Source organism: Cotesia glomerata, linkage group LG2 (assembly GCF_020080835.1).
Source record: "Cotesia glomerata isolate CgM1 linkage group LG2, MPM_Cglom_v2.3, whole genome shotgun sequence".
Lineage (NCBI taxonomy): Eukaryota > Metazoa > Arthropoda > Insecta > Hymenoptera > Braconidae > Cotesia > Cotesia glomerata.
Genome location: NC_058159.1, coordinates 23210542 through 23231586, shown reverse-complemented (window position 1 = coordinate 23231586; position 21045 = coordinate 23210542). Strand labels below are relative to the sequence as shown.

The following is a 21045-nucleotide window of genomic DNA, read 5'->3' as shown; positions in this document are numbered from 1 at the left end:
TGATAAAAATTACAGTTTTTATAAAGTTGTATAAAACTTATCAACATTCTAATTAGGAAATTGCCTCTATATTTTAAAGGTGATACTTTGAAATTTTGAAATACTTTGAGAATAGATTGTTTGAGTAACCTTGACTAAAATTTAAATTTGAAAATTTAAATTTAAATTTAAAGGAAAAAGTGGACATAGGACGTATATCATAATATTCATTATTGATTTAGCGATGTTTTGGTCATATATTTGGCCTTCATCAGGCACCTACATTTTCTAACGAAACACATGTACATCAAATATTTACAAAATACATAAAACCGAACAAAAATAGTTTCACACGGAAAAAAATAATTGGTAGAGGCTACCGATTGGTAATTGATTGAGATCACCGATTTTTTTTTCAGTAGAGGCAACCGATTAAAATCGGTAAAAGTTACCAATTTTTTTAACTTCCCGCTAAAAAAATTGAAAATTTTCAAAAATCGGGAAGTTATTGGTTTTACCCCGTTTTTTGAAAATCGAGTTTTCATCAGATCTCGACGTTTCGAGGTCCTAGGAAGCTTCCCTGAATGTTTTCGCGATGATGTTTGCATGTCTGTATGTACACGGAGAGAATTTTATGTTAACGGTAACTATCCCTATTTTGTAGCTTCTACTATCCAGGATGGTTATTAACTTTTATGGTTATTAACGTAACTATCCGGCGATTGTAATTAGTACAATCAGTATATATTAATTCTCACAATTATGATGATATGGTTTATCATCTAGATGGTAACTTTTATCATCGGAGATAGTTAAAATCATCATGATTGCAATCATAAAAAAAATAAACAGGAAGTATAAAAAACTAAATTTTTTCGATTTTAGAGTCAGAATATAATAACATTCTAATGTTTGACATAAGAGTAAGTATTGAAAAAAGTATATCTATATTATTAAGAGAATAACAAAATTTTTGTCTCCAGGATAGTCATATGATAAAATCGGTTTTTTTTTTGTGAAATTTAGTGACATTGCAAAAGTTTTGACTTGAATTTCCGCCTTTTCAAGGTTTCATATTCTCATCGATAGTCAATTTATCATGATAAGTATTTAGGCTGCATTCGAAAATGCTCCATTTCTAGACACATAATTAATAAATGACCTTTTATTTTGTTAACTATTGACATTTTAAAAGATATAAGCTCATCCCGATGTTACACTCATCGAGACCTTTCATTTGAGTACCCACATCAATTTTTCATATATTTTATATATTTATATATATATTATATGTATGTATATATGAAAAATATATCAAAATGCATGTGGATACTCAAATGAAAGCTCTTGGTGAGTGTGACATCAGGATGAGCTTATATATTAAAAAATGTCAATAATTAAGAACTGACATTACTATCTTGTCAACTATTGACATTTTTAAAGATATAAGCTCACTCCGACATTACACTCATCGAGACCTTTTATTTGAGTACCCACATCAATTTTTCATATATTTATATATATTATATATATGTATACATCAAAAATATATCAAAAATGCATGTGGGTACTCAAATAAAAGCTTTTGATGAGTGTGACATCAGGATGAGCTTACATCTTTAAAAATATCAATAATTTAGAAATGACCTTGTATCTTGTAAACTATTGACATTTTGAAAGATATAAATTCACCCAGACATTACACTCATCGAGACCTTTCATTTGAGTACCCACATCAGTTTTTCATATATTTTATATATTTATATATATTATATATATTATATATAAATATATAAAATATAAGCTTATATCTTCAAAAATGTCAATATTTAAGATAGTACAGTGCAATTTAACAAAAGTCATTATTTAATAAAGCGAAATTATTGTTTATTTATAATTCACAAGTCACGGTAGTCACATAGTGACTAATTATATTACCAGCTGCGATGGTAATAATTACCATCATGATTGTAGAATTTACAATCAACATGATTTTAGCGGTTAACATATATTATGATTAAGTTTACCATTTTTAAGTTACCAGCCAGATGGCCCTGAATAAAAAAAAAGTATTGAGACAAAGAAAAAAGTATTGAAAAGTATTGGATTGACTAGAAAACCAATTCAAAATTTTTTTCTTTGTCTCAATACTTTTTTTTAATCAGGGGGTAATAATTATTATCCAGATGGTAAATGTAACTATCTGGATGGTTCAGTTAACAATTTGGATAGTTCTTGCAATCATTCATACTAAGAAGCCTGTTTTTACAATACTCGGATAGTTGTATTTACCATTAAATTCTCTCCATGTATGTATGTGTGTATGTATGTACAATGGCGTGCATTAATTCGGGTAGGTTTTTATGCTTACAGTTTTTTCGCCACTTCTAAATTTGGCCGTTTCTAAACTCTAATCTTTGAAATCTGTAAATTTAGCGAAACGTAAAAAACGATATCACTAAAATGAGAAAAATATAAATAATTTCAAAAATAATTTATGCTTATAATAAAATATGACAAAAGAAAAAATGTCCATGTAAAAAAAAGAAAATTCCTAAATAATGCCGTTTGTAAAATGAGCGAGTTAAAAACTTGGAATTATTAAAATATCGCTAGCTTTAAAACAGTCGAATTAAAAACAAAGAACTATTAAAATTATTACAAATTAAAATGTAAACAGTTGAAAAAAAGAAATATTTAAAAAAATGAAATTAAAAAATTGGAGAATGTGACGGGTGGGCCTACCCTTCCGTCAATAGTATGATAAATCAAATATATTTCTATAAATCGATGGGCCAACTTGCCCACATGAATTAGACACCGAATTTCCGTTGTATTCCTAGCCTGACCGTTTTTGAGTAATTAATTTTCGAAATCGCATTTTTTACACGTAGATGTATAGAGAGATAGTAAAGTTAGTATGAAATTATTTGGCCCACTCGAGTGGTACGGAAGATTTCATGCTAACTTTACCATCTCTCTATACCTCTACGTGTAAAAGATGCGATTTCAGAAATTAATTACTCAAAAACGGTGCGGTTAATTGATCTGAAATTTTGGTAGTGACTTAATATATTTATCTTTCAATAAAAAAAATTTCATAATTTTCACACACACACACACACACCCGTCGGAAGAAGCCAAACTTCCAACAAGTCTAACAAGAGGAAGGACCGAAACTCCCCAGATGGAATAGATGGGCGATTGACGAAGAGAAAGGACTTGAAACCAAGTCCTCCGAAAAACGTGATGAAACAGAACGCCGAAAAAAAAGACGCGACTGATTGGAAAGATGTCCACACAAGGAAAGAGAAATGGAGGCTAGCCAAAGAACAGCTCCCAAAGGAGCCTTCAAAGAAGCCCAGGCCGGAGCCTAAGCGCAAAAAACCGCTCAAATGGATCAGACCCGACGCACTGATCATCCGCCCGGCCGAGAAAGCAAAGTACGCCGAGATTCTGCGTCGCATATAGAAGGCCGTCCCTGATGAGCAGGTTCGCACAACGGTGGACAAGATCAACAAGACCAGAAGCGGGGACTTGCTGATTACGATTTCGCGGAAGAGCGTGGACAAAGGCCAAGGCCTGCAACAAGACCATCGCAAACATTCTTAAGGAGGAGGCCAAAGTGATCTGCAGAGGGCCACAAGAAGACATCGAGATCCGAGACCTAGATGACACCACAACAAAGGAGGATATTCAGGCTGCCCTGCATACGGTAACCAAGGAGCTCTGCGAAATACCACCAGAGACAATCAAGATCCGCAAAGCCTACAGAGGTACCCAAACCGCTGTCGTGACACTACCGGCTGCAGCAGCTCAGAAGATATTAGAAGGAAGCGGTAAAATCCGAATTGGCTGGGTCAACTGCCGAATTAGAGCCACGAGGAAACCTACATAATGTTACAAATGCTGGCATTTCGGGCACCACGGATCCCAGTGCAGAAGCAAGACAGATCGATCCAAGCTATGCATCAGATGCGGCCAAGAAGGACACAAGATTGCGGACTGTAAAAACCCAGCGAAGTGTGTATTATACGCGGAAAATAAGAGCGCAGAGAACGCTGCCCATCACGCCGGCACATACAGGTGCCCGGTATACAAAGAGGCACTCCAGAGAATGACAAGCAAGCAAACATGAGGATATTACAGCTTAACCGCAATCACTGTGAGGCCGCGCATGACCTGCTCGTGCAGACCGTGCGTGAATTAGAGCTTGATTTAGTAATAATAGCAGAGCCATACAGACACCTGAATAACCAACCTTGGGAAACTGACAGCATTACCAAGGCTGTCATCTGGTCCTGTGGCAAACTTCCCTTCCAGAGCATAGTGAGCAATGATAGCATCGGCTTTGTAGCAGCGTCTATTAACGACATCTGTTTTTATAGTTGCTATGCACCACCTAGCCTTTCCATTGCTGACTTTACTGACTTCCTGGATCGACTGACCGAAGACGCAAAGCAATACTACCCAGTAGCTATAGAAGGGGACTTCAATTCCTGGGCGGTAGACTGTGGCAGCAAGCAGACTAATGCGCGAGGCAAGGCACTACGTGAAGCAATGGCCTCACTGGACGTGGTCCTTCTCAACATCGGTAAGACACATATACCAAGGGAGAGGCTAGTTCGATAATAGACCTCACATTCGTCAGCAGCAGCTTATTGAAAGGAAACTATTCTTGGGAAGTCTTAAACACCTACACCGCCAGCGACCACAGTGCAATACTTTGGGAAATATCGGCTGGCCGGAACCCTCAAAGAGCAACTAGACAAACTAATGCAGCTGGATGGAAAGTGAAAGACTTTGGCTCGGAAGCTTTGGTAGTAGCCTTAGACAGTGACTCGACCATCATCACAGGAAATGCTGTAGAGAAGATGAAGGACTTAATGACGAGAATTGCCCAGGCGTGCGACACCTGCATGCCCCGTAAGCGTAGCATCAATAAAAGACCATCGATGCACTGGTGGAATGATCAGATTAACGCCCTTCGCACAGCTTGTCACAAAAAGAGAAGATTATCACAGCGTGGCCACCGACGACCTAACTCTGCGGAGCTGATCGCAGAATACAAAAAGGCCCGTCGAGAACTGAACAAGGCCATCAAAGATAGCAAAAGACGCTGTTGGAAGGAACTCGTCGATGAGGTAGAAAAGGACCCATGGGGCAGACCGTATAGGGTGGTCATGACCCACCTGAAGCGCCAGTCAATGCCATCACCTACGTGTCCACAGCTCCTGGAAAGAATAGTTTCTACGCTGTTTCTTCGACAAAGTAAGTTCGGCTATTCTTCATTACCAGTAAATCGAGAAGACATTCCACCTGTCACAGAAGAGGAAGTGGTGGAAGCGTGTAACCGAGTAGGGAATAATAAGGCGCCGGGATTGGATGGAATCCCGAATATTGCATTAAAAACAGCTATTAAAGCAGCGCCAAATCTATTCTTAGATACCTACGATTCGTGCCTCAAAGAAGGGATTTTTCCTAGAAGATGGAAACAGCAAAGACTTGTACTTTTCCGTAAAGGGAAGAAGCCACCGGACGAGCCATCATCCTACCGACCACTCTGCATGCTGGATACAGCGGGTAAGATATTAGAGCGTATAATGCACCAACGAATAGAAGCAGCCGTCGATCCACTCCTAGCAGAAGGCCAGTATGGTTTCCGGAAAGGACGATCAACGCTGGATGCGATCAACCTGGTGGTCGATACAGCTAAGGAGGCAATCGCTGGAAAGAGATGGGAACGTGGCAGAAAGAAGTATTGTTTAGTGGCTGCCTTGGACATCAAAAATGCCTTTAATTCCGCTAACTGGGACTGCATCATGCGAGCTCTCGAAGATAAAGAAGTGCCGGGATACCTGCGCAGAATGGTAGCAAACTACTTTACAGACAGAGTCCTCAAATATGACACGAAAAACGGTCCAAGGGAGTACGAAATAACCGGAGGAGTGTCACAGGGCTCAGTTTTGGGTCCTTTGCTGTGGAACATCATGTATGATGGTCTCCTGAGCGTTGCATTACCATCAGAGGTGAAACTTGTTGCATATGCCGATGATGTAGCGGTAGTGATTGTCGCGAAACACTTGGAAGAGATCAATCTGGCTTTCGATATCACATTTAGCCGGATTAACCTATGGATGGAGATGATGAAGTTGGAGTTAGCCAAGCACAAAACTGAAGCTGTGCTCATCACCAGCAGAAAGATCGTAGAAAACATCAAGCTGAATGTCGGCGAGCAGGAGATCGCATCGCAACCATTTATCCGATATCTAGGAGTGACGCTGGATGCCCGACTGAACTTTAAGCAACAGGTCGAACACGTAAGTGCTAAAGCATCAGCGGTGGTAACTAGTCTATCAAGACTGATGCCGAATGTTGGAGGCCCGAAGCAGAGCAGGGACTATTGCTGTCGTCAGTAGTCACATCAGTGGTCACATATAGAATATCCGTTTGGGCAGACGCGCTAGAGACCCAAGAATCATGGAGGAAAGCCGGACTGGTCTACCGATTAAGTGCACTGAGAGTTGCAAGTGCCTTCCGCACAATATCCGAGGAGGCAGTGTGCGTCATTTCTGGAACTCTGCCTCTTAGAGTCCTAGCTGAGGAAAGACGGAACCTATACCACCGAAAGAGGTCATCTACACTGAGCGCTGAAGAACTGAGAACTGAAGAGCGACAACATAGTATAGCAAGATGGCAACAACTATGGGATGCTGCGGAGAAGGGAAGATGGACTCATCGACTTATACCAAGGATTGACGTTTGGCTTAACCGGAATCACGGCGAGGCCAACTACTATCTGACCCAGATGTTGTCAGGACACGGCTGTTTCCGGGAATACCTTCTTCGCTTTAAGCACGATAATTCCCCAGAGTGTCCGTCTTGCCCAAGAGTTGCTGAAAATGCGGAGCACGTTTTCTTTGAGTGCCCTCGTTTTAACCCACAGCGTGATGAGTTAGAGAAGATCCTGAACAAGAAAATCACACCAGAGTCAATAGTAGAAAAAATGCTGTCATCCGAAGCTGCCTGGAACGCCACAAGCACGTTTACCACCGAAGTGCTTACAGAGCTGCGTTCCATTGAAAGAAAAAGGGCAAATGACAGAAACTAGAAGGAAGGAAAAATAACACCTTAGCCACCAGAAGGAATAGCAGTAGCTAGATCCTTCCCTCACGAAGTAATGCCTGACGGCGGTTTCCATGAGGGATTAGAGGAAAGAAGAAAAGGGGTTTAGGGTTTAGTGGGTAGGGGCGTTAGCGTCGAATTTCAGTATGACGCTGCGTCGAGTCGCCACATATCCAGGCCGAACAGCTATGCCTGGAATCCGTAAAAGGGATTCTCCCCCCTAAGTTAAAAAAAAAAAAAAAAAAAACACACACACACACACACCTATACATACAGACGTTAACCCTAGAACTTCCGGCTAAGTTTGCATTTCAAGCACCTTGAAATGTGTTTTTTGATTAATATTTGAACTTTTCAAGCTCAAAGCACAGTTTTTCACATTTTGAGCTCTTCGAGAAAAACAAAATTTTACGAATTTTTAAAGAACTATAACTTTTGAATGCATCGTTCGATTTTTATTTTCAAAAAAGCATTCGACGCAGTTTTTTAAGAACAAAAAATGTATGCATAGTTTTGTTATGATTTTTTCACACGCTTTAGAGTTATTTTTAAAAAACATAAAAATTCAAATTTTTTTTTTAATTTCTTCGGAGTGGCTTGATGAATTAACTCTTAAATCTAATCGGATCTACGTTTTGATAGACCGTTTCGAATGACGTGTCGCCATTTATATACATAATTATATAGGACCATTTTTCATTTATAATTATGTAATATAATGATATATAATTTTTTTTACCGGGGCGGGTACATAGTCTGATATACTTATATCAAGGCATATATAGTCTGATATGGCCAATTTCCATATCAGGCCTGATATGGACGGTTTATATCAGGCCTGATATAGTCTGATCAGAAAATTTTTTCACGGGTAGACATATCACCATCCATGTAAATTTTATTAAATGTATATAGATATACAGTCTTCTGGCTTTTTTATTTTGTTAATTGTACATGAATGATACTGAATTACCTAACCATTCGCATTCGGTGGCCTACAATTATCCTAAAGAATTAAAAAAAAAAAATTTAACTTAATTGATGCATTTTTTCGCAATTTATAGTGTTTTCAGAGTTTTATACATGAAGGACAGGAAAATTTTTTGACTTATTTTGAGGTTGTTTCTGTTTCTAGTAAACTAAATCAATTTCTGAAAAGTGTCAAATTAATCTCCAATTAAAATCAAAGGAAGTTAAATTTATAAATTAAAATATTAAATAATTTAAGTTATAATTAAAATAAAATTTATAAAAATCAAATTAATTTCAAATCAAATCAATGGTTAAAAGCAAAAGTAAAATCCGCTAAATAAATTTTAAAATAAATTATAATTAAATTAAAATTAACGCAAAATATTATTCAAGTTAAAATTAAATTAATAACTACGATTAATCTCTAAAAATTAAAATAATTCTAAAAGTTAAAAGTAAAAATTACAATTAAAATCAATATTCGAAATTTGAAGTAAATTACAAATTAGTAAATTAAAATTACAGAACTTATAAAAGTAAAAATTATCATTAATTTAAAAATTGTTCAAGACTTCGATAAATAAATTTTTCCAAGTTCCAGTAAAAACTTATTGAAAAAAATTTTAATAAAATTTTGACCTTGCAAAATTTAGCCAAGCTGATATTCCTGTCTCAAATCCACTTTGGAATTCAAGATGGACGCTAAGCCGAGTACTCAGGCAGATTAAATTCAATTGAAATGAATCTAAAATTTTTGGTTTCAAGAAAGTTTCTGTGACAAATTAAATTAACAATAATAAGATTTAAAATTTAAATTTAATTATTTATCGAAGTCAAGGTTAGGAACCGGGAGAATTTGAATTTGATTTCCAGGAAGGTATATTATAGAGTGTCAAGATTAATTAGTATTGTTAATTAAAATATAGTGGGTTATTTTAAATATTGTTAATTAGAAATAAGTGCGAATAATTGGCCAAATTGTTTTATTAAAAAGTGTGTGTGTGTGTGTGTGTGTGGAAATAATTTACATTATATACTCCTCGTTCACGGGCTGTCGAGGTGGTTAATATTAGCAGGTTGTCGACTAGTTTCATGGTATCCTCCTCTGTCCTAGTCGACTTCAGGTTCCTTAGTCCCGTAGTGAGGGTCCAAGCGACCACCCAAGGTCAGATCTAGTCATAGAGCGTGAGGGTCCGGTGGACAGCGCGATTTAGTTAGAAACTGCGGTATAGACGCTCCATAAGAGGGTACCGTCAGGAATAAGGGATTATGATAGAAACTGCAGTATAGGCGCTCCATATGAGGGTACTATCAGGATTAAGACATTTTTTATTAGAATTTATTGTCATGATATATTTATGTGTCGTTTATGTATATTATATTCACTTTCAACCAATCAGAATGAGAATAAATATTTTCAACCAATCACATCACGAATAGATTGGTTTCACATACATTTCATCTCAATTTTATTATGGGACTGCGGTATAGACGCTCCATATGAGGGTACTGTCAGGATTAAGACTTTGGATATTTTATAAGAGTGTGTGTGCCCTGTTTAAAATTTCCAATAGGATCCCATCAAAAGCGACAAAAGCCACTTAGAAACCCATAAATTTTATTGGTTTCTAAGTGGCTTTTGTCGCTTTTGATGGGATTTTATTGGAGTTTTTCAACAGGGTGTGCGAGTTAATATTTCATTATTGTGAAAGTAGTTGAATAAATTTGGAGTTAAATTTAAAAATAATTGTTATTATTTTTGTCAACCTAATTATAATTTCTCTCGACGCTAAGATATCTCTCATTGCTTGGACCGGTTCTGGAAACCGTGATAAAAATTCCAGTGGCGCCCTTTTATTTTAAAATTAAAACAAGGGGTGACCAAGTAGCAGGAGCCTTCCGTTACAATGTAAAATGTTAAAATTTTGTGTACAGTTCTTGAATAATTAATTAATCTTTAGAAATAACTACCAGAATTGAATTTACAGCTTACAACAAAATCTGTAGAAAAAACGTGAATCAATGAACGACAACTTAATATATTGAAACGAAGTAACGTTTTGAGTTAAAATAACCTTCCTGTTAACTTTTTTACCAACTTTCTATCAAGTCCCTACTGAAGTACATTGTAGTCAACAATTAGAATATCAATAAATCTCATCAGTTCAACATGAAGTTTATCAATATGTAGCATGTTTTTCGACAGTAATAGCATTGAAGAATTAATGTCGTATTAAAAGATAAACTTGATTCACAACTATTCAGTCAGCATGAATTGACAATTAACTAGTTTATGTTCAATGGTTTACGTCAAGTTTACGTAAAGTTTGCGTCAACTTTCGCATTTGCAACAATTTCACAGAAGTTGACTTACGCATGAAGTTAGCGTAAACCTACTGCCGGAATTGACCGAAAGGTTCACTTAAAGTTGACGCGAAGTTTACGAAAAGATGAAGTTAACTTGACGTAAATCAGTTATAAGAACAAATATTGCCTTACTGTTCCCATAAACTTTGCCTCCTATTCCAGCCGCAGGTTTACGTCAAAACTTGATTTCCCTGATAGCTAGAGTTTCAGACCAACAAAGTTGGTGTCAGATAGTTACCACAAACTTAGAGGAAACTTGCGGTCAAGTTCCGAATTTGTAACTGTTAGCATCAAGTTGACTACAAGTTTCTGAGAAAAAGACGACAAATCTACTACCGCAATATGTCACCCAATTTCTTGAGAAACTTGTCGTCAACTTGATGTGAAAAAGTTTCAGAAGCAGTTTTGACTGACCAAGTTGACACCAACCGAGTTCATTTCCAAGACTTGCTGCCAACTTGGTGACAAGTTGTGGTAGTAAATAGACAGAAACTTGCGGGCAACTTGGCTATCAGGGTTCATTTGTGCTAACTAAATCACTGTCCGACGATAAAGTTGTTTTCTGCTCACTCTAAACTCTACTACTGTCCGACCACAGGCTACTCAATCTACTGTTTGTTCCACCGAACGACAGAGCTCGCGCTTGACACAACTTTTCAATCAAAACCGAGAAGTATGCAATTTCGACATTTCGTCTAAATTCAAAAAATAATCTTCAAATCTATTGAACCATCAATTATCAATTTCCTATGACACGAAAAAAAAAAATTTACTTCTCGATTACCCTACAAATAGCAAAAAGTTTTTCATAATTATCTTGAAACTCCATTTTTATAAAAACGTTATTCTTATGGCTCACAAATCTAGCATCTTATTATGCAATCATACAATTGCGAGTAGTTTCAGGATCTTGTCCTCTGCTATCCAAAAACAAAATAACATACTATGAAAAACAAAATACATGTATATTATCTAAAAAGGGGGATGGGTATATAATCATGCGCAGAACTATTGACTCTGTAACCGGGAAAGGAAGGTTATAAGAGCTAACATGGTATCATTTTAGCAGTTTCGGCCTAGCAGCCCGTAGTGACGCGGTTCTGTCCTTAGCCTCTTCCGTACGAAGCACATAAGTATTTAGTACACATACATCTAAACATTAACATATATAGAGGTGCTTTTTGTACATAGTCTGATCTACATCACGCCGTTGCGCTCTCTCGTGTCATCCCCAGAAATTGGCTGACACCTCTCACTCATTACTATGGTAAGTACTGCAGTAGTACTAGCGGCAGCGGCACATCACAGCCCCCCGATAGTCAATGGCGAACGTTCGATCGTCCTTGCACTGTTAGGAGCTTGCGGTTGTATCCACCACCCTTCTTCTCATTCTCATCCTCATCCCCCCTCTCTTTCTCTCTCTCCCACTTCACCTTTAGCTTCCACTTCCACTTCCTCTTCTTGTACCGGTACTAATACTACTCGAGAATTTTGACTATGTATAACTCCTTTCTCCTTTACTTTGTACTACCGTACGTCCTGAATCCTGACTAGGATATTGAAAGGAAAGAGGGTGGTGGTGCACATTTGCAAGTTCTACTGGCTTTGCACCCTGGTTACCAACTACGTACTTTCGACGTTAAATCTTATATTAGTATTTCTACTATATTTGTATGTTCAACTATTATTATTATTATTATTATTATTATTATTATTATTATTATTATTATTATTATTATTTCTTACTTATAATTCTATGGCTTATTTACCGCTCAATGTTGTTCACCCGAATGAACTAGACTCTGACTGATTAATGTTTACTTCGTGCGATAACCTCTAACGTCATTTCGTAGTCTCAGCGTTGTTCCCTACGGTAATTACTTGCCAAATATATTAGCCATTAAATTACCCAAATAATTTATTTACTTGATCTATTTATGGACATTTATATATCTACGTCAAATAACAGGTGCGTTTTTTATCATTAATTTTTTATTTCGACATTTCATTTACGTTATGAAATTCACGGGGATGTAAAGTGAATTTTTGCTAATAATTTTGACAATAATAATAAATATACTTTTGTTTATTTTCATTAGAAAAAAATAGCCGAATTTGTTAATTGTGTCTAAAAAAAAATTTCATTTCGAATTTCAATTACTATTTTCAACTATTAAAAATAAAAATAATGATTATTTCCCATTTTGTGAATAAATGAATTATTTTAAATGTTTAACAATAATTATTAATCAAATTTTTTATATGGATAATTTTATTGTTAAGCATATAACCCTTAGAAAAAATTACTTACTTTAAATTATAAACTTGTCCAGTTTATGATAAAAAAAATTAGGAAAACGGTTGACCCTGAAGGCCATCCCTGCAACTTCCCGCTAATTCCATACCTAAACGCTTGAAATTGCACTTATGACGTTTTTGAGCTCTTCGAGCTTAAAAATCTAATTTAAATGTTATTTCGAGCTCTCCGAGCTCATATAGTTAGCTGTTCTAAGTTTTTGAGCTCTTCAAGCCCAAAAGTTTGATAGAAGTTTGACAAAACAGTATTGTTTTAATTTTCAAACTGCAATAATTTCTGAATGAATGAATCGATTTTCACGCGGTTAGCAGTATTCCACGCATTTTTTCAAATTCTATGATATACTTTTGAATACAAACTGATCAAACCGAAAATTTGAGAGAAATTGGAAAAATTCTTTTTCCGAATTTTTTCGACAACGATAACTTACGAACCAATCAACCGATTTTCACGTTTCTGGCAGCAATCGATGTGGTTTTTTAAGCTCTAATAATTTTTTTATTTCATCAAAAACGATCCGAAAAGAAATGTCGAAGTTATGTGAAAAAAACACTTTTTTCGAAATTTGTCGTTTTCGATAACTCTCGAACAAATCAACCGATTTTGACGGGACTGGTGGCAATCGGCGTGGTTTTTTAAACTTAAAAGCCGAATAGTTTTTGGAATTGATCGGTGAAGCCGTTTAGAAGTTATTCCAAAAAAACGATTTTTTGAAAATTTTATTTTTGAGATTTCTCAAAATCAAGCGAACCGAATTGATTCAAATTTTCACGAAATTTAATGGCAATGATACTCTTTGGATTGCCACCTATTTCGATCCGATTGGTCGAGCCGTTCAAAAGTTATAAGAGGTTTACATACATACATATACACACACACACACACACACACACACACACACACACACACACACACACACACACACACACACACACACACACACACACACATACATACATACATACATACAGCCGCACGGACACCATCGCGGGAATAGTCAGGGAAGCTTCCTGTGACCTTAAAACGTCGAGATCTGATGAAAACTCGAATTTTGCAAAACGGGGTAAAACCAATAACTTCCTGATTTTTGAAAATTTTCAATTTTCTTGGCGGGAAGTTAAAAATGATTTATAATTATCTTTAAATCTTTTTTTGCAGTTCGACTTGAGCCTATATCTAATGTAAGAAATTTTTTCGAGCTTGTAAAGTTGAAAAGCTTAAATTTTTTTAATTTAAATAAAAATTTACACAAAACGATCTGATATACTGTAAAAAATTATAAGTGAATTCAACGTGAATTTTGCTCCGCATTCACTCCCATCACTCGAAGTACCGAAGTGAAGTCATTAAACACTCCGCGTTCGGAGTGAATCCGGAGTTCTTTCAACGGAGTGAATTTGGAGTGATTCCGGATTAAATCTGGATTTTAATCCGGAAAACATTTTACACTGAAAAAAAAATTAACTTGATTCAAGAGAAAAATTCTTGAACCAAGAATATAATTTTGAAGAGGGTGATTTTCTTGAATTAAAAGGAAAAATTCTTGAATCAAGTAGAATTTCCTTAAATCAAGAACATTTTTTTTCTGTGTTCGGAGTTCTTATACTAAAATCAATTTTTATCAAACTGAAACAAGTTTCATGTGCCAAATAATTTTTTTTCGTCGGAATAAAATAAATTATACTTAAAAAAAATTTTTTTTTCACAAGCTGAGAAATTTATGGTAATGATTATCATGAAATGATGGTTAAATTTCAAATTTTGGCATGATGGTGATCATTACCATCAATATTATAATATTTACAGTATAAGATAGCCATAGTTATCATTATGAAATGCATGTCATGAGTATACATATATATATATTTGTGGAATATATGAAATATATCAAAAATTAATGTGGGTACTCAAATGAAACGTCTCGATGAGTGTAACATCGAGATGAGCTTATATCTTTAAAAATATGATTACAAAAAATTTTTGATCAATAATCCGAATTGAAAAAAATTTTTTTTTTTTATTTATATCAAAAAATTTCTTAAGTTCGAATTTTGACAGAAATTAGAAAAAGCTTTCTGAAATTTAATTTTTTAAATCTCTAAATACGCATTTTATCATTTTGAAACGAATTAAAACTATTTTTTTATTGGTATGCGATAAAAGAAATAAAAAAACTTACTCCCTGGAATAAAGTCTATTAATAACATAATTTAAATCCATCTCGGAGTGAATTTCACTCCCGGAGGGAGTAAATCAATTGAAAATCATCCACTCCGCATTCACTCCAAAAATTTTACAGTGTATTAGATGGATTATTTATTATACTATCAAAATTTGATTTAACCAGTGACGTTAGCCGAGTGGTCAAAGGCGCATGGCCTATAGAGCACTTAAACTAACTCACTGGCCAGGCGTAGGTTCGAATCCCAAGTTGGTCTTACAAACCAGCTTGGTTGAGATTTGACCCTTGCCATGCAGGTTAAGATTTTCACAACCCAAAAAGACCCTAACGTACCACTCCCAACAGTTAAAAGTCAGCAATATGATCACAGGTATTAAAACCGACTCTAAATAAAAATTGAATAAAAAAAAATTAGGAAAACGGTTGACCCTGAATAGTAATATTTAATAATGAAGGCCATCCCTGCAACTTCCCGCTCATTTCGTACCTATAAGCGCTTAAAATTACACTTATGATGTTTTTGAGCTCTTCGTGCTCAAAGAGATAGCTTTTCTATGCTTTTAACCTCTTCGAGCTCAAAAATCTTATCAAAGTTCGATGAAACACGATTTTTTAAATTTTCAAACTGCTATAACTTTTGAGTGAATTAACCGATTTGCACGCGGTTAGCGGCAATCGATGTAGTTTTTTGAGCTCTATAAATAATTTTGAACAAAAAAATTGATCTGATGAAAAATTTCGGAGTTATTACAAAAAAACACTTTTTTCGACAACGATATCTCACGAACGCATCAACCGATTCTAACGCTTTTGGTGGCGATTGATGCGGGTTTTCAAGGTTAAGAGCTGATTAGTTTTTGAGGTCGATTGGTTTAGCCAATTCGGGGATATTTAAAAAAAATGAAAAAAAAAACAACTTTTTTTTTCACTTTTTTTGCGATTTCTCGAAATCTACTGGTCCGAATCGGTTCTAACTTACAGGAAATCTAAGTTTGGCGAAGACCTTTCGAATGACATCAACTGCTATCAAATCGGTCAAGCTGTTCAAAAGTTATACGAGGTTTACACACACACACACACACACACACACACACACACACACACACACACACACACACAAACGTACGGACATCATCGTAAAAATAGTCAGGGAAGCTGCTTAGGGCTTCAAAACGTCGAGATTTGTTGAAACCTCGATTTTTGCAAAACGGGGTGAAAACAACCGATTTTTCGAAAATCTTCGATTTTCTTAGCGGGAAGTTAAAAAGAACAAATTTGATTTCTAAGTTTATATTTATTGTACAAGTGGAACAAAAATAGTATCGGTTCTCTCAATGAGTACGAGTAAAGAAAAAGATGATAACGGTTTTTAAATGGAATAATTGTATTTATCTATATAAACAAAAAAAAATTACACATCTTTTTGTTTTCAAAGAATTCCTTTGTAATTTTAAACTTTATAATAACTCTACCAATAGATTGGTAGAAAAAAAAAATATATTGTACGGCCTTTCAGTTTTATACGTGGGACACGATATATCTAATTAAATTGAAACGATGGACTTTTTAAGTCGAGACAAATAAAAATTTATTACAGTAAATAAGCAAATACTATTTATAAATTTATGTTTAACTTTGAAATGAAAATTTATTTAGCTAACATCTTTGTCTCTTGTGTTTGAACGATTGTTATGTCAATATTTTATTTTTCAAAGATCAATAATATTGTTTAGATATCATCTTATTTTATATAACGACCAAGTTTCTAAGCTGAAAATATTTATAAAATATTCAAGTTCGCAGTTTACTGAACAGTGAATATCAGAATAAAATTTCTCAAGTTTTTCTTTTATTTTAATTTCAAGTTTTTTCGCTTCACAAAATCCAACGTTTAGACATACTTTCTTCACGGAACCTACTTTTAAACTTCGACTAAAATAAAAAAAAAACTATGTTTTTCTAAAACTGTTAAGAAAACATTGAAACATGCACTAATGTTTAATGATTTTTCCCCACCAATAAAATAATAAACATAATTCCTCGTTGCGTAATTTATTTAAATGACGTCGAAAAATGTATTTAGCTAATAGTCGATGTAAGAGTTGACATTTGACTATAATCTAATACCATTAATGTCAATCCTCAATATTCTACCATGGGTGGATCAAATCCTCTTAGATCGGCTTACGTTGATCAGCTTACTACTGGCAATGTGACGCACTGTAGAACGCATTCTACCTCATATCTACTTGCTACTCCTACTCTAGTCATTTCCCAGAATAATAATGACTGTAATAATAGACATACGTCTTCTTACTTTCTACATATTTTTATCTTTATTTTTTTTTACATTTTTAGTTTTATTTCAACTTTTTCGTCTCAAGACTTACTCTGGCAGATGACTCTCAAAGACACTCGCACTTTTCAGTAGCAAGCCTCTCGTGACTCTTTAGTTCGTTCCCTTGCGTTCGATAACATTTTCTACTCTATACCTTTACAACTATCAAGAGTCTCTCGATATTTCTTTCATTTTTTATACATCATTTCTTTCATTTTCATCCATTTATATTTATTATTATTATTAATTATTACTGTTGATTATTGTTATTATTATTAGTGTTGATTATTGATTTTTAAAAACTCAATGGTAAAAAGAATTCATATTAACCACGCAAAGAGTAAATCGATTGAACAATGAACGCTGGGAAATAATTAATAAATTAAAATTATAGAATTGCGCATTAATCATGTAGAATGAATTATCAATTAATTTTTTTTAAAATATTTTTAAGCGCATTTAATGATAAATGTGTTTCATACTATGCTGTAAATTCATATTTAATATTCAACTCTTGAATCGTGATTAATTTATCATTGACACTGATCATTACTTCATAAATTGATTGTTCATATAATTAAAATAAATTATAATTATTCCTTTGTTTAAGAGGGAAAGAAAGAGTGAGTAATTATTCTATTTTTTTTCATTCAAACCAACTAAAAATAGAAATTCAATCCACTCATCACTCGCCAGTTATTGTTTAAATTAAAAAATGAAATTCAAAATTTTAATTACAATCTGAATGAAAATCACGAGTTTAATTAATACAATAATTATTTTTTGACAAATTTGACGTGTAATCAGTGAATATAAATCAGTTAATTACGTAGACTAATTACGTCAAAACTATTACAAGCTTTATACGTTGGTTGGAGCTTACAAGCTCATTTGATAAAATTTAATACACCGTTAAAATTTATTTATAATTCAACATTCCTGTTTTTAATAAACTAAATTTCTCATAACCTTTCGAAAATATAAATTTTTTTCTATTCTTGACTTGATTAAAAGTTTGATCATTTTTTTGAAAAAAATTAGGAAAACGGTTGACCCTAAAGGCCATCCCTGCAACTTCCCGCTCATTTCATACACAAAACTGCATTTATTACGTTCTTGAGCTCTTCGAGCTCAAAAATATAATTTTCGTATCATTTTGAGCTCTCCGAGCTCAAAAATCTGCTAGAAGTTAAATAACACACTATTTTTCAAATTTTTAAACCGCAATAACTTTTGAATAAATTAACCGATTTTTACGTGATTGGTGGCATTCAACGCAGTTTTTTAAGCCTCAAAGAACTTTTAAGTTTAAATCGATTGAACATGGAGTTTCGAATTAATTCCCAAAAAACGATTTTTCGATTTTTTTCGTTAACGATAACTCATGAACGAATTAACCGATTTTGACCGGGCTGGCGACAATCGACGTGGTTTTTTGATGTTAAGAGCTGATTAGTTTTTGGAATCGATCAGTAAAGCCGTTCAAAAGTTATTCTAAAAAAACCACATTTGAAAAAAATTTTTTTTGCAGTTTTTTCGAGATTTCTCAAAATCTACTGGTTCGAATCGATCCAAATTATGGTCAAAATCTAAGTTTGATCAAGCCCTTTCGAATGGTGCTAACTGCGATGAAATCGGTCAAGCCGTTCAAAAGTTATGAGAGGTTTACATACGGCCGTACACACACACACACACACACACACACACACACACACACACACACACACACACACACACACACACATACAGACGTACGGACATCATCGCGGAAACATTCGGGGAGGCTTCCTAGGACCTCAAAACGTCAACATCCGTTGAAAACTTGATTTTCAAAAAACGGGGTGAAACTAATAACTTCCCGATTTTTGAAAATTTTCAATTTTCTTAGCGGGAAGTTAAAAATTCACGCTTCTCTTATTTTTACTTACATGATAAACTCTTATAAAAATTTCTAATATTAACAAAAAGTTTTTTAATTTTACATGAAATTATTTTTTGCTCTCAATTTATCGCGATAATCTTTTCTTTTTCATGTCTAAAAGACGTAAAAAAATGAATATATTTTTTATTCAAGAGAGAATTTCCACTATTGAATTAATTAAGAAAAAAATTAAAATTAAAAAAATTTTTCCAAATAAAACCATTGTAATGTTCGTGATAAAGTCTTCTATTCATCAGTTTTGTTTGTTATTTTCATTAATTAAGATTTTCACTAAATAACAAAAAGGGTATTGGATACCATTGACATTATTAGTTACTTTTCTCTCCGATATATTTTGTGTTACAGAATCAATTTGAGGTTTACAATATAATCAAATATAATTGTAGAAGGCTAGGAATTGAGTCAAAAACTAACAGAATACGAGAAAATACGTCAGTCTTTTCCTCTGGGACAAATCGATTAGTTTCCACCAGCTAATTCGCATTGATCGGAAATTATCTTGCTTCAATAGATTAAGCAAACATTACAACTCAAATTTCACTTTCAAATAAAATCAAATCGAATAGTAAAAACAATCCCCTGATATTATCTATGAGCCTCCGCTGCTAAAATTCCCCAATAATTCCCGATAATCCCGGTTTATTCTACTTATGGTCACTCAGAAGAGAATACAAGTAACATATGATATGTGTACGTACATATAAAATATATTCTTCTTTTCCACTGTTGGTTAAAGCTAATTTTTAACTGTCAGACTAAGAATCATTAACGACTTCTGTGGGATATGGAATGTGGGGATAGTGTTTTTGTGAAATCGACGTCAGGCAGACTCCGAGGCTGATAAGCTTTCCGCTTTGTGAAAAATTCTACCCAGCGACCACTAGTGTTGAGTACGGGGTTCGAACCCACGCCTTGCCAGTGATTAAGCTCGAGAAGCTAAAGTCTTACGCTTAATCCCAATGGGCCATCAACCCGGCTCAAAATGAAAAATTATTCCTTTAGCTTAGAATCCCTGTACTTTAAAATAACTGAACATATTGATATTCGTCTACTTTCAGAATATTCGATACAATATCTATCAGTATCAGAAAAAGTTTAGTATATGTTTAAAAATGCTTTATGTTGATGTTACAAAAATATAATTATATATTGGAAGACTTCTTGAATATGAATTTTGTATATCAATAATTAAAACAAAATTACTGCTTTGTATTATGTCAAATAAATATTAATGAGGATTAGAGTGGCCCAAACAAGCCGACTTTTTCTATATATACTGGTTTATTATGTTGATATATCCTGATATATCTTGATAAGCGCATATGTCCTCATATGGCCTGATATTAAAAAAGTTTGGAAAATCCAAAAGTGCACGACTCATAATGCTCATTTAATTATGAAATATTTAAAAAAAAAAAAAAACACATAAGTCGTTCAAAATTAGTTGCCGAAAAAACAGCTGTACTAGGAAGGTAATGCACAGGCGCCCCTGGTGGAATAAATGTACATGATATGTATATCACCATCCATGTAAATTTTACATGGATATATATAGACATATAATCTTCTTGCTTTTGCACGACTCATGATGCGAAGCATCAGAGAGTGCTTTACGATCGAAAAATTTTTTTCGCCTCATTTTAGCAACTATTTTTAGTATTATAGCCTTGTTAGTTCACGGAATCAAGATATTTTGCATACTATTGTCGAGATAATTTAATGGAGATTAATTCTATACTTTCTAAAAATTGATTTACTGCAATAGAAACGGAAAAAAACATCAAAATAGGTCAAAAAATTTTCCTGTCCGTCATGTATGAAAC

The 21045-nt window shown here is 34.3% G+C and overlaps 1 protein-coding gene across 1 annotated transcript in view; it reads left to right on the top strand.

Annotated features, from left to right (window-relative positions):
- The first annotated feature begins 11503 nt into the window (after positions 1-11503).
- Positions 11504-21045, top strand: part of LOC123260036 (galactosylgalactosylxylosylprotein 3-beta-glucuronosyltransferase P) — a 56012-nt gene continuing 46470 nt past the window's right edge. The window contains exon 1 of the mRNA XM_044720959.1: positions 11504-11710. The gene's annotated coding sequence lies outside the window, so the exon portion shown is untranslated. The remainder of the gene's footprint in view (positions 11711-21045) is intronic.